Source organism: Myodes glareolus, chromosome 4 (assembly GCF_982192425.1).
Source record: "Myodes glareolus chromosome 4, mMyoGla1.1, whole genome shotgun sequence".
NCBI lineage: Eukaryota > Metazoa > Chordata > Mammalia > Rodentia > Cricetidae > Myodes > Myodes glareolus.
This window is the reverse complement of record NC_142029.1, coordinates 10,405,579-10,421,483: the sequence shown is the minus strand read 5'-3', so window position 1 is coordinate 10,421,483 and position 15,905 is coordinate 10,405,579.

The following is a 15,905-nucleotide window of genomic DNA, read 5'->3' as shown; positions in this document are numbered from 1 at the left end:
AAATACAAGGTCTGGCTATTAACCACATTTGTTGACAATAATCTTGAAAGAACAGAACTCTCCGACCTAAATCTAGGTAAGACCTTTGTCTGAGGTAGAAACGCAATAACCTTGAAGGATTAGAGGTAAGTTCCAACTCTTTAATCTTTGGTCAACATGGAAATAGGCTCATGTTTCTGGGCTTCCACATTTTCTCCTTCAGCACATCCCATTCAGAAGTTTCAGGTTAACCCAAGGTGGGTTTGTAAAAGTTACTCTGATGAAAAATAGTGATTTGTGATTTTTGTTATTGTGGGTTTCATTACTGTTGTTTGGGTCGGGGTCATTTGGAGACTTTTGTGTTGTTGTTGTTGTTGTTTCCTATTTTAAAGACACAGTCTCATATAGCATGGGCAGCCTCAACCTTACTATATAGCTGAGAATGATCTTGAGCTCCTGGGGATCAAATCCAGAGCTTCATGTGTGCTAGACAAGCATTCTACTAACATCCCCTGCTCCAAAATGGTGGGTTTTACTTCAAAATATTGCTATCAACTTCAGATTCCACAGAAAGAAATAAAATTTCAAACAAAAGAAAGCATCAGAGGCCAGAGAATTTCCTTACCTGAGTTTTACCTCAGGTCAGCCACACAGTGCAGTAACCAAGGAAACTGGACAAATACCTTTAACGATGGCTGGCTAGTACTAAAAGTCTGAGAGTTGTCTGAGTACTGCATGGCTCCACTTGTAGGCAGTGTAATGATTCAGCCACACAACATGACTGACACTTCCGGGTTCTGGGACCACGCATGTGCGGACAAGCCCTCAGGTAGAAGTGCCTAATGACCCTGGGAATCTTAAAGGACCCTGCATAACCCACCGGCAGCATGGTTGCATCATCTATGTATGACGCAGCTGTGTGAGCCCTTGCGCGCATGTGCGCGCTCCATCATCTGCATATGATATAACCACACTATCCCCCAGTGTGCATGCGCTAGGCAGCTTTTTTTGTTTTGTTTTTTGAGGAAAACATTGCCTTGTGGAAGGTTCAAGGCCCTTCCTATTATATCTAGGCTGAGCAAGGTATACATCCAAAGAGAATAGGATCCAAAAAGCCAGAACATGCAGTAGGGATAAATCCTGCTGCCACTGCCAGTGGACCCTCAGTCTGCCCCAACCATGCAACTGTTAACCACATTCAGAGGAATTAGTTTGGTCCTATGCTTGTTCCTTCCCAGTCTAACTGGAGTTGGTGAGCTCCCATTACCTCAGGCAAACTCTTTCACTGGGTGAACCCATCATGGTCTTGACCTCCTTGCTCATACTCTCATGCCTTCCACTCTTCAACTGGACTTTGGGAGCTCAGTCCAGTGCTCCGATGTGGGTCTCTGCCTCTGCCTCCGCCTCCATCAGTTGCTAGATGAAGGCTCTATGGTAATATTTAAGATAATAATCAGTCTGACTACAGGGCAAGTCAAGGTTGGGCCCCCTCTCCTCTATTGCTTAGGGTCTTAGCTGGGGTCATCCTTGTGAATTCCTGGAAATTTCTCTAGAGCCAGGTTTCTGCTGACCCTATAATGGCTCCCTCAATCAAGATATCTTCTATTACGTTCAGTGTGGTAGGATTTATATTGAGGTCTTTAATCCATTTGGACTTGAGTTTTGTGCATGGCGAAAGATATGGATCTATTTTTATTCTTCTACAGGTTGACATCCAGTTATGTCAGCACCAATTTTGAAGATGCTTTCTTTTTTCTATTGTATAATTTTAGCTTCTTTGTCAAAAATCTGGTGTTCATAGGTGTGTGGATTAATATCCGAGTCTTCAGTTTGATTCCATTGGTCAGCATCTCTGTTTTTATGCCAATACTAAGCTGTTTTCATTACAAAAGCCCTCTTTTCATCTCGCCCTTTGAACTCATATATGGGCGGCCGGGTTTTAACTCTCAGCCTCTCACCTAAAACCTCTCCCCTTCCTGATCACCTGCTTCCTCTGTTGTTATCCCATATTTGCTCCCTATTATTTACCCTAGTATTTACCAACTACTCATTACCTCAACCATGTGCCAATTTATACCCACTGCCGATTAAAATAGGAGATCAGGTACTACTCTCTCCTCCCCCCAGACCAATGCCCCTTAAATGGCAGTCCCCTTTAAAGTAATTCTTGTAACTCCCATAGCTGCCAAGTTTGAGGGACTCTCTCATTGGATCCACCTGTCTCACCTTAAACCTTTTACTCTTTTTTTTTTGATTGATTGATTATGTATACAGTATTCTGTCTGCATGTATGCCTGTAGGCCAAAAGAGGGTACCAGGTTTCATTATGGATGGTTGTGAGCCACCATATGGTTTCTAGGAGTTTAACTCAGGACCTCTGGAAGAACAGTTAATGCTCTTAACCTCTGAGTCATCTCTCCAGCCTTTTACTCTTCCAGCTCAAGATACCACTCATATATGGTAACTCAAACAGGGCCTGCTCCCTTAAGTTCCAAAGGACACCAGGATCATCTACTTTTTCTCCAGTTCCAGAAAAATAAAAGTTTCATCACTACACTCAACCCTTCTGTGCCAAAAACTTCATATACTCTCCCTCTTTCTCCTATCTGTTTTTCCAACTTCTCTATATCTCCAATATCATGCTTAAATTTCCAGTTAACCACTCAACTGTTATTACAGGGACCATCATTAAACATAGAGCCAGAGGTACAAGGATTGATTGTAAAAGGAAGAACCAGCCAGATAAGGTGGCACATGTGTAATTTCAGCACTTGGCAAGCTCACATGCAAGAATTACTGTCAGTTCCAAGCCAGCTTGATGCATAGTGAGTTCCAGATCAACCAGGACTGAATAACGAAACCTTGTTTCAAAACACATGCACACAGAATAAAAAATGAACAAGCGGCCAGGCGGGGGTGGCACACACTTTAATCCAAGTACTCAAGAGGCAGAGACAGGCAGATCTCTGAATTTGAGACCAGCCTGGTCTACAGAATGAGTTCCAGGACAGGATCCAAAAGCTGCAGAGAAACCCTGTCTAGAAAAACTATAGAAAAATGGACAAACAGTAAAAAGCAGGCTGATCTTTGTAAGTCTGAAACCAGTCAGACCTACACAGTGAGGCCTTACACAGTCACACACACACAAAGTCCAGAGGATCAGGGTGGGATGGAGTATTTCTCAGTGAAGTGCTTGAAATACAAGCATTCAGGCCTGAGTTCAATCCCCCAAACCCACACAAAAGCTGGATATGGAGGTGTGATCGCAGTACCAGGGAACCAGAAACAGATCCCGGGGGTTCACTAGTTAACCTGCCTAGCCTAGTTAGTGAGTCCCAGATTCATCATGCAAACCCTGCCTCTAAGAATGAGGTGGAACTGATTGAGGAAGGCATGCAGCATTAACCTGCCCCACAGGCACCTGTATGAAGGTGCACACAGGAATGCAGGATGCTGCTGACTTAGGATACTTGGTTCTAGATTTGTAACACAATTGCATAGAAGAGCAGTTGACTCTACTGCCTGGACTTGGAGTGTCACCATAACAAATACTGACAGGTCTAAGGCTTTGTATCAGGTAGCAGAAACTGCAAGGCCAGCCTCGAAGAGGATGTGCTCTCAAACCCAAGAGGCGCGTAGGAGACTTTTAGAACCCAGAGATGATGGGAATGCTCAGTGAAGGGAGGTCCACCCGGAAGCTGGAGGAAAAGTAATCTTATTCTGTAATGGCAAATGCTCTGTCAGTCCTGGGACCTTGCTTAGCATGGAAAGGAACAAAATGAGCCAGGTGTGGTGGCATACACCTGTAATTCCAGCACTTAACAGGTAGGGGCAATAGGATCAGGAGTTCAAGTTGGCCCTCAGCTGCATGCAAATTGAAACCAGCTTGGTTTACCTGAGGCCCTGTCAAGTAAACCACAAAACACACACACACACACACAGAGAGAGAGAGGGGGGGGGCTGGGAAGATAGTCCAGTCAGTAACCTGAGCAAGCATAAGGACCTGAGTTTCCATGCAGAGAACCCCAATAAAAAGCTGAGTACAAGCCAAGTGGTGCACACCCTTAATCCCAGCACTTGCAAGGCAGACGCAAGCAGATCTCTGTGAGTTAGAGGTCAGCCTGGTCTACAAGAACTAGTTCCAGGACAGGCTCCGAAGCTACACCAAAACCCTGTCTCAAAAACAAACAAAAAGCAACAAAAAAGCTGAGTATAGCCAGGCAGTGATGGCATCGCAGGCCTTTAATCCAAGAACAAAGGAAGCAGAGGTAGAGGTAGGTGGATCTCTTGATTTTGATGCCAGCCTTATCTACAGAGTGAGTTCAAAAACAGGGTTACAGAGAGAAACCCTGTCTAGGGAAAAAAAAAAAAAGCTGAATAGTGGCTCAGTGGTTAAGAGCACTAGTTATTCTTCCAGAGGAGCCAGTTCAATCCCTAACACCCACAGTCCTAACTCACAACAGTCTGGAACTCCAGTTCCAAGGTATCTGATGCAGCACTGCAAGTACATGATGTGCAGGCAAAACACCAGAACACATTTTAAAAATTTTTTTAAGGTACTCCCTTGCTAGAAGACAGCAAATTTCAAAATAAGAAATGTGTGCATAGCCTTTAATCCCAACAGTTGGGAGAAAGAGATGAAGATCTCCATGAGTTCAAGGTCAGCTTGTTCTACAAAGTGAGTTCCAGGAGAGGCTCCAAAGCTACAGAGAAATCTGTGCATTACCACGGCATGCTTATGGAGATGGCAGAACTATAGGGACTGGTTCTCTTCCTCCACAGTGTGAGTTCTGGAAATCAAACTGAAGTTGTCAAGCTTGGTGGTGGGTTTTTACCCACTGAGATGTATCTCTAGTACCAAGTTATTTCTTGGTTTCATTTATTAAACTTAGGTTATTTCACTGGGTGGTGGTGATGCATGCTTTTAATCCTAGCACTCGGGAGACAGAGGCAGGTGAATCTCTTTGAGTTCGAGGCAAACCTGGTCTACAAGAGCTAGTTCCAGGACAGCTAGGACTGTTACACAGAGAAACCCTATCCTGAAAAAAAACAAAAATCAAAACAAATGAAGAAAAACCCTTAGGTTATTTCAATAATTTTTGTTATCATTAGTTTGACATTCAATATGAACCCAAGACTTTGAGCATGCTAGACAGGCATTCTTCCCATGAGAGACAATGCCTAACCTAAATATGGTGTTGTAAGTCCTTCTGTCTATGTGTTGCTTTTATTGGTTAATGAATAAAGAAGCTGTTTTGGCCAGAGCCAAAAATAGAGTTAGGTGAAAAAACTAAACTGAATGCTGGGGGAAAGAAGGCAGACTCAGTAAGACCCCATGGAGTCGCCATTGGAGAAAGATGTGAGCTGCCAGCTGGAACCTTGCTGGTAGGCTATGAGCCTTGTGGTAAAATATAAAATAATAGAAATGGGTTAACCAAAGATATGAGCTAGCTAGCAATACACTTAAGTGATTGGCCAAGCAGTAATTTAATTAATACAGTTTCTGTGTGATTATTATGTGGTCTGGACAGCCTGGAACGAACAAGTGGCCTACTAAGCAAATATTCTGAATTTGTCCTGCATTGTATAAGCTAATTTTTACCCTGGAAGCCCTACTAGACTAGGATCTGCCATTTGTCCTTGAAAGGCCAGTTAAAGAGACAAGTGAAGCCTGGAGAGATGGCTCAGTGGTTAAGAACACTGACTGTTCTTCTAGAGGACCCAGTTTCTATTCCCAGCACCCACATGGTGTTTCACAATTGTTTGTAACTCCAGTTCCAAGAAATCTGACACTCTCTTCTGGCTTCCATTAGCACTGTACATAGGTGGTGCAAAGACACACATGCAGACAAAACACCCATATACATAAATGAAAAAAATAGAGACAAATTTAAATATATACCTTTAAAAACCCCATAGTGATGACCCCAGGCTGGCTGAAAATATCCATAGGCCCGATGGTGCCGGGAGGGTAGATGTCATAATGATGTGTGGTGGGGAAATGGGAGAGAAGGAGAAGCAGATTGGTCCATGTGCTGTGCTGTGGAAAGAGGTGGAACTGAAGAAGTAAAGGTGTGGAGGAACAGGCTGATGTGTGGCCTGCATGCCACCTGGGGCCATGGTGATGTCAGGGCCTGGGCTACTGTGGAGGGTCGTGTCAGGATCTGTGGTCCTACAGCAGCCAGGGTCTAGGTTGATGTCCATGACTTCAGTTACCACTGGAGACCAAGCAGATGCCCAGTGCCTAGACACCCACCTGAGCTCATGGTGCTGTCCGAGAGCCATGCTGCCACTGGGGCCAAGCTGATCTGAGTGGCCTGTGCTGCCACCCAAGGTGATGGTGATATCTGGAGCCAGGCTGCTGCCAAGGGCTATAGCTGGGTTCATGATCCTGCTGCATCTGGGGTCTGTGCTGATATCCATGGCCCAAGATACCACAGTGAACTGTAGGAACCATGCATGTTGAAACACAAGGGCTGTACTGAGCAGCCATCCCACTATGCTGGTCCTGCCTCTTACTGGCCCCTGTGGCAGAAGAGGCTGTTCCTGCCCTTCAGTCGGGAGGGATGGCCCCACTCCTCACCACAGGAGTGGTATGGGTGTAGAAGAGCTGACTCCGCTTCTTGCCTGATGGGGACAGCCCCAGTGGCCTGTGTTGTAAGGAGGCCACTTGTTTCCCAGCCACCCGGTAATTCAGACCCAAAATAATCACATGGAAACTGTATTAATTAGATCACTGCTTGGCCCATTAGCTCTAGCTTCTTATTGGCTAACTCTTACATATTAATTTAACACATTTCTATTAAGCTGTGTATCACTACGTGGCTGTGGCTTACCAGCTAAAGTCTGGCATCTGTCTCTGGTGGGGCTACATGGCTGTTCTAAACTCTGCCTTCCTTCTCCCAGAATTCAGCTTAGTTTTCCCTGCTTAACTCTATTCTTTTGCCCTATCACAGGTCAAGACAGTTGATTTATTAGCCAATGGCATTCACAGCATACAGAGGGGATTCCCACATCACCTCCTCTTTTCTGTTTAAATAAAAAGGTTTTAACTTTAACATAGAAAAATTACATATAACAAGACAGTATCAAGCAAGAATTATAGTTACAATATTTATATCTAATTTATCTTTTATCACACCTAAGGAAAACTATAACTATCAATTCTTCAACTCCATCAAAGACCGCAGAAGGTTATAAAATTACCTAAGTAAACAATAAATTCAATGTAAGCAACTTCCAAAACTAGAATTGACAGAGACATCTCGCTGCCTGGACAGTCACCCAAAGTTCTGTGTAGTGAGGGGCTGCGGGCAGGCCTGCTTTTCGCCTCACCCGGCTCCCGCACGGCTAGCTTAGTCCCAGAAATAACAACACACAAATTGTATTCATTTAAGCACTGCCTGGCCCATTATCTCTAGAGAGTTAGTTACTGACTAACTCTCATATCTTGATATTAACCCATTTTTAATAATCTGTGTAGCACCACAAGGTGGTGGCTTACCGGAAAAGATTCAGCATGTCTGACCTGGTGGCTGGCTCCATGGCATCTGCCTCATTGCCCTCTTCCCAGCATTCTATTCTGTTTACTCCGCCTACCTAATTTTCTGTCCTATCAAAGGGCCAAGGCAGTCTCTTTATTGACCAATGAAAATAACACAATAGACAGATAACCCTCCTCCATCAGTTCTGTACTATTGGAGCATCCATCTTCAGCCTACAGGCCCATAGTATTCAGCAGACTTTTCCATTAAGCAGGAAATCTCAAAGACAGTTCCGCCTATGTTGGCAGTTTGTCAGTAATGTTCTTCTGTGTTCTTCAGAATGTCTGGCAGACTTTTTCATGAAGCAGGAACCCTGGAAGAACTGTCTCACCTCTAAGCAAGTTCAGCAGTCATTTCTCTGTGGGTTCTGCATGTCTGGTTCCCACAGCATATATCAAGCAGTCCAGGCAAGAGCAGTTTCTTGCCCAAATAGCTAACCAACTCTATAAGGAGCCTCTTTGGTGTCCATCTTCCTCTTGAATTAGATTGGTGCTGCCAGGAGCAGATGTGTCTCACTGTCATGAAAAGTCCTAAAACTTAAAACATTTTAAATGCCATATTCTGTAGTCTTTGAAAGGTTTGAAGAATGCCTATCCATCTAAAATACATCTCTGTACATCTAGAAAATATAATTAACATGACTACAAGCTTGACTAGTATAGACTATTATCTATTAACCTATATTTCTTAATTATATATTACATTTTAAATGAGCTGTACAAACATAATACTTTAATCAAGAGCAGAAATATACACACAACAAAATTGAAATTAAATTTGTATTAATAAACCAAGATCCATACCAATGCAAATCTCTATAGCATATCCCCCTTTAAATGTAAACAAACATTTATAAAAAATATTTGGGAATTTGGGCTTAGTTCTATAGGCTACTTCCTGCTTATTGGCAGCACTGTTAATCAGGTCTTTCATGGTGTGTCTTGTGTGCTAGGTTCATCTCAGTCAGCAGTTGGGTGAAGTAATTTTTTGGGGGGTGTTCACAGCAATCTTTCAGGGTGTCTTGGTGCATCAAACCATATTAGTCTGGAAGTAATCCACAGGTTCTTATCCTCTGTGAAAACAAAAGATGAACCTCTTTTCCAAAGCAACATATCCTTAGACTCAAATTTTAAAGTCAAGATACCTTTACATTGGTTTAACTTAGAAACCTGTACCATGAAATGTCTCTCTGTAGTTAGCTCCTTCACAGTCAAAAACACTCAAAGGAAACACAAAAATATACATAATCCAGACTTTCTGTGCTTATTTCATCTTTACATGGCTTATTTATTTTTACTCTATTACCTTTAATATTTATTTCATTATCTTTATTCCTTTAATCTATGACTTTACTCTGTCTCTTTAAAGACTTTGTTTCATTTTTTTTATAAACCATTTAGTTGGGCTGGAGAGATGGCTCAGAGGTTAAGAGCACTGACTGCTCTTCCAGAGGTCCTGAATTCAATTCTCAGCAACCACATGGTGGCTCACAACCATCTGTAATGAGATCTGGTGCCCTCTTCTGGTCTGCAGGCAGAACACCATGTACATAATAAATGAATAAATCTTTTTAAAAAATAAATAAATAAATAAAAATAAACCATTTACTTCTTTTTTATAACTCTCTATACTCTTTTTATTCTCTCTCCCAATCCTACATACATTTTTTAAACAGACTGTATCTCATTTAGAGGTCTTTATGTCTGAATCTGTCCTATTGTTTATCTGTAATTCTTTACTGTTCAGGAGTGCTTCTTAAAATGCTAAGCGCTTCTTTAAAAATTAAGCTGTGGCATTGCTAGATCAAATACAGCCTTGCCTGCTTGCTCCACCCAGTCCAACATGGTGGAAGTTCGTTGCCTCTAAAAGCCATGTACATTGCCCCATTTTTAGGCACACAGCCAGACTATGTTGCTAATAAGCAAGTTGTAGCACTTTGTTCACAAAATCCATTTAAATGCACCATAGCCAGACCTCATCAGAGTTAGTGCTGGCAACATGGCCCAGAAAGCTGGCATTTCAAAACAACGTGGCTTTTTTTCTGCTACCACTGAATCAGGAAAACCTCTCTTAAAGGATCTGCAGCATGCCACCAGCAAACACCAAGAAGCTGTGTTAAACTCTGTATTTTTGTGTCTAGATTTCTTTTTTAAGCTCTTACAGGTTTTAAGTAGATTTTAGTTGGCCACGTTGGCACCAGTTTGTTGCAAGGAGACTGCTTGTTTGCTTGATCATTTCCCAGTCACCCAGGCTTCTGAAATAGTCACACAGAAACCAAATTATTTGCAATACTGTTTGTCCAAAAGCTTAAGCATATTTCTGGCTAATTCTTATATCCTAAACTAGCCATTCTCCATTAATCTCTGTATTGCCATGTGGCTGTGGCTTACTGGCCGAAGTTCTGGCGTCTGTCTCAAGCAGGGTTACATGGCTTCTCTAAACTCCACCTTTCTTTTCCCAACATTCAGTTTTGTTTTCCCCACCTAGCTCTATTCTTTTGCCTTATCACAGGCCAAGACAGTTTCTTTATTAACTAATGGTATTCACAGTATACAAAGGGGAATCCCACATCAGACCTGGACTGACCAAATCATTTACCACACAGACCCACATCCATGGCTGTGAGTTGGCCCAACCTATCATCTACCCCATTCATGACCGACTGGAGCGTGTGAAAGGGCTGGTCCTGTGCAACCATGACCAAAGGATTTCCATGACTCATCTCCTGTTGGGAATTCCGAGGAGCAGTTTCTGTAAGGGTCCAGTGTTGATGGTGTACCAGAAACCAAAGACGTTGAGCCAGACCAACAACTCATTTCAATGAGCACTTGCAAGTAAAGCAGAGCGGGCAAAAGAATATCCAATGAGCACCGCAGCTCCCAGTGCCACTAAGACAAATGAAGAGGTAATGGAGAAGTGGGAATGATGGAGAAACAAAGTGGGGTTTGTTTTTAATTAACGTTTTTTTAAAATTTTCTTTTGGGGAGGATGATACAGGGTTGAGGAGAAAATATGGAGGGACTGGGAAACGAGCAGAATTGAGGTGAATGATGTGAGATTCCCAAAGAATCAATTAAAATTATGTTAAAGAACATGTAACATGAAGGGCCTGCTTGTTTGTGTTTCTGCCCTGCCCAGCCCCCCAGCGGTTTAGTCCCAGAGAAAAATCACACTGAGATCTCTGTAAGTTATAAAGCTGATTGGCCCATTAGGTCTAACCTCTTACTGGCTAACTCTCACATCTTGATTAACCCATTTTTCTGATCTATGTTAGCCATATGGCTTAGTACCTTTTTCAGTGGGGCAGCTCACATCCTGCTGCTTCGGTGATCTGGGCAAGAGTGGGAGGAATCAGCTTCCTCCTCCCCAGAATTCTCCTGCTCTCCTTGCATCATTTCCACTTCCTGTCTGGTTTTCCCGCCTACACCTCCTGCCTGGCCAATCAGCATTTATTTAAAACATGATTAACAGAATACAGAGAATTCTCCCGCACCAAGAACATAGTACACTTAAGTCTGTGTACAAATATACATATATAGTTTAAATGAAATTTCCTCATCTGGGATGATGATCCTCCCTCCAAGAGCCAAAGACTATCTAACAAAAACTCCAACATCAGATTTGAGAAGGCCTCTTTTGAGTTGTTGGACATGGTTCTCCAAGAGACTCCTAAGACATTACAGGCTATAGCTCTTGCCCTTTTATGCCCCTTAGAGATGGAAAGTTAGTCCATGTTGCTGAGGACACCATGCATTTCAAGACACATGCAGGGCCTACAAGCTCCTGAGCTGGATCTGACCTGACTTGAAGGTCTCATTCCTGAGACGAGGTTTTATGGTAACAGAAGGCACCAGGCAAGTTCCAAAAGAGGAAAGAAATCAACAGTGCTAACAAGCTTAACACACATGAACCACAACAATGGTCATCATGACATATCACTAAGGGTGTGGTAATGGCAGACATACCTTGGTGGCAACCAATAGCTCTCTCTCGAACTTATGACCTGCTGCACAAGAAGGAAATTGTGCCTACCGCTGGAAACTTAGCTAACTGCCCATGGCTATGGAAATCATAGATCTCAAAGAGAACCCACAACTACTGATTTATCAAACCAGCATCGTCCCTAACTACACTCCACCAATTGTCCTCATACTCATAGGTAAATGTAGTCCTTGCCCCTTTTCAAGGGAACTTCCCTTTGCAGATGCGGACTATTACAGAAAACCACAGCCAATCTTAAAATGCAGAACCGTGGACTCCCAGTCCCAATAGACACTATTATTATTATTATTATTATTATTATTATTATTATTATTTGGTTTTTCAAGACAGGGTTTCTCTGAGTAACAAGTCTGGCTGTCCTGGAACTCATCTTGTAGACCAAGCTGGCCTTGAACTCACTGAGATCCCTCTGCCTTTGTCTCCCAAACCCTGGAATTAAAGGTGTTTCCACCACTCCCTGGCCTCTAGTGGCTTAGTTCTGCACTATGACCTTCAGGCAAGATTTTATTTGCTAAAATACAAGCAGAATATCTATCTGTCTATCTATCTATCTATCTATCTATCTATCTATCTATCTATCTCCATATATATAACAACAATGTAAAAAGAGGTCATAAATTTGAAAGAGAGCAAGAAGGTATAGGGGAGCTTTTAGAGGGAGGAAAGGGAAGGGAGGAATGATGTAATTATAATAATATAATTGATATATAAATATAAATGATATAATTATAATCTCAAAATAAAAGAATAAGCCAGATGTTGGTTTAAAAAATAGACAAGTGATAGAGGCAGAGATATATTCAATGTGACCCCATTAGGAAGAGGACCCAAATGACGTGTTCTAGTGAACCCAACCCACTCCATCTTCAAGGGCAATGGCAGAGGTTTAGGTATAATAGAGAACAAGAGCTATGTACATCTGATCAGTCCAGTCATGGTGTGCTCCCACACATCACTGACCTATCATTATCTCAACTCCAATCTCTCCTGGAAGACAGAGAGACAGACATGAATATTCTCTCTCTCTCCTCTCTCTCTCTTTCTCTCTCTCTTCCATGTTCTTCAGCAAAAAATATTTTCTAAGTATCTGTTGCACTGTCAGTCCAGTAGCTGTCTCTAAAGTTGAAATCAAGGTAGAATAACCAATGTTGTTTTCCCAGCTTTTGGGGTCGACAAGACTTGGTTCTGTGACTGCCTCCTTCTCTACCCCTTTCCCTAATCTTATAATGGCTACGCTTTTCACACAGCTTCCTACATTCTCAAGAGAGGCCTCTATAAGCATCCTCCACTCCTCTGCTCATAAGAACTGACTTACAGAAAAGTAATGTGTTTGAAGAGACAATACAGGTGCCGCCCTAGGAGGCCTAAGTCTCAGGTCCAGATTTTTAAAGGAGAGAGACAGTATTGTAGCAAAGACTCCATCTGGTCTGGGATTTCCCACGTCACAGCACCCACAGTGTCCTCTCAAAGCCCACAGACTCCTAATCCCCACCCCAAGGCAGATTTTTATTTTTGAGATGGACAAGAATAGCATTGAATATTTTTCTTTAAAAAGATTTAAAGATTTTGATTGTATGTGTACATGTGAGTGTGGCTGCCTATAGAGGTCAGAGGAGGGTGCTGGATCCTCTGGAGTTGAGTTACAGTTATGAACTCTACAGTGTGGGTACTGGGAACCTGATGGGAAACCTCCTTTAGCCAATGGAGTTTGAGAGGCTGAACCAGGTCAGGGCGTGGCTTTGGGTACCAAAAAGCCGCGATCTCGCCCAATTGTCCCTCTTTTTTTTTCACACGCCACACCTGGATGTTGGACTCCATTTCTGTTTCCTTGCTGTGATCCGTGTGCTCCCTTTTAATAATGAAAAACCTTAGTATACCCCGTTTAAAGCTAGTGTGGGATTATTTGATTCGCGTTCCCCCTCATCTGACACATTATGCTTCAGAAACCAAACTCAGGTTCTATGGGAGAGCAGCTTTTAACCATTGAGCCATTTCTCCAGCCATCCCCCCCACACATCCCCCCCCCTTTTTTTTCAGCCAGGTATGAACTTATTACTCAGTCTGTAGCCCAGGTTGTCCTCAAACTAACTGTGATTCTCCTCTGTGACCTCCCTAGTGTCACGATTACATGCATGAACCATCACTCCCTGCTTCCAAAGACAAATACTTGACAGAGAAAAGTCTCTCATTTTCCTTGGGTATGGTCTTGAATAAGTTGAATTTGTTCCACTAATTTCTGTCTCCTTATCTTCCTCTCCTTGTCAGTAGAGTTATGAGCTGAACTGACCTAAGAGTCACTGCTGTTTTGAGACAGGTCTCACGATGTAGCCTTGGCTGGCCTGGAACTCACTGTGTAGATCAGACTGGCCATGAACTCATAGAGATCCACCTGCCTCGGCCTCCTAAGTGTAGGAATGAAAAGCATGCACCACCACCCTCGGCCCTAACCTTAGATGTTGGCAACTGTTTTTTTTTAGATTGCGGAGGCTTTGCTTCTACCTATGTTTGAGTACTTCTTTAGTACACAGATAAGATTGGTTAAAGAGACAGAATAATAGTTTGCACAATTATACTCACCCCAAGAGTCAGAGAACTGCCCTTCCCCTTATTTTCCTCTGTATTCTCCAACAGTTAATAATAGACCTAGCTAATCCATGTTGCTGGACCCACATCCATCTGCTCACTACTCAAATCCAATACTTTGGAGCCAATATTTCGTGGAAAAGAAATAGTCATCCAAGGGTCAGCCCTGGTAAGTATGTGTTGGGGGGATTCTCCACAAATCTTCACAGTTATGGATAATCAGACACAGAAGACCTTTGGTAGGAAACACACAAGGAGGCACCTGGCAATGAGTAAGAGGCCTCCATGCTGAGTGTAGCCTTCATTTTTTGTTATGGTTATCTCCGTTTCTTCGTGTGCATGTTACCTGAGCCATGGCCTATTCTCTTTTTGTTGTTGTTTAATTTTTATTTTAATGTGCATTGATGTGAGAGTGTCATATCTTCTAGAACTGGAGTTACAGACAATTGTAAGTTGCCATGTGGGTACTGGGAATTGAACCCAGGTCCTCTGGAAGAATAGCCAGATAGCCAGTGATCTATCTTAACCGCTGAGCCATCTCTCCAGCACCGGCCTCCTGACTTCTAAAAACAAAACAAAACAAAACAAAACACACACACCCCAAAACAAAAACATTCGTTTTCTTCAAGTTAACCTTCACAGCAATTTACATGCTCTGTGTTATTGCACAAGACTATCTCAGGACTGGAGTGATGGTTCAGAGGTTAGGAGCACTGACTGCTCTTCCGGAGGTCCTGCGTTCAATTCCCAGCAACCACATGATGGCTCACACCCATCTATAATAAGATCTGGTGTCCAGAACATTACATACATAATAAATAAATTTTAAAAAAGACTATCTCAAAGTCACCAGATGTTCTGGGTTCTGTAGGTTTCAATTTTTTGTTTGTTTTGAGACAGGGGCTCGCTTAGTAGACCAAGCTGACCTAGTACTCAGATCAGCCTGCTTCTGCCTCCCAAGCACGGGGATTAAAGTTGCCTTTCCACCCTTCTCGAGTTGCGGAGGGGGGTGGTTTCGGGCAGCCTTTTAGGGAGGGCTGACTCATTTATTCTCTTGGCAAGCAAGATTTTCCACACAACAGATCTAATTTAATTCCTCAGCCGAGACGTCGCCGCTTTTCTCTGCAAGAGGAAGAAGAGAAGGCGAAATATTTCCCCGCAACGGCGGAAGTACGACCCGGAACCACTTCTCCCAGTGCGGACCAATCAGCGCTTTCTTATGGCAGCCGATTTAGTCCGGGAGTCCGGCCAAAGGGAAGAACATTTTGATTGGTGGCTCAGTCGGGTGCGCAGAGGCTCACGGGAGTCAAGTCCCGCCACTTCGCCGTGACTGCCCAGAAGACCTGTCAGTCCTCCGAGCCCCTCCTCTGGTCACGCCTTTTCCAGGCTCAGGCTCAGGCTCGCGCGGCTGCGAGGCGCGGGGCCGCGCGGGGCGGGCCTGGGAGGGGAGCGGCCGCGGGGGCGGGGCCGGGGCGGGGCCGGAGGAGGAGGCGGAAGCTGCTAGCGAGCTGGAGCCGGAGTTGCATCGAAGCTGCGTCCGGGCCGGCGGAGCGGCGGCGGCGGGGTTGGCCGGGGCGAAGGGTCGCTGGAGCCTGGGCGGGCGGGCAGAGGGCCGGGGGGTGGGGGTGGGGGCGCGGCCCGGGTGTGGGTGCCGGGCGTGCCGGAGGTGGGGGGGGAAGGTATGCGAGCCGGGGCAGCGGGGCGGGGCGGGCGGCGGCCGCGGGAGCAGCGCCGGGGGCGGGCGGCCGCATGAGGCGCGGGGCCGGCGGCCGCGGGAGGGCGGCGCGGCCGGCGGCC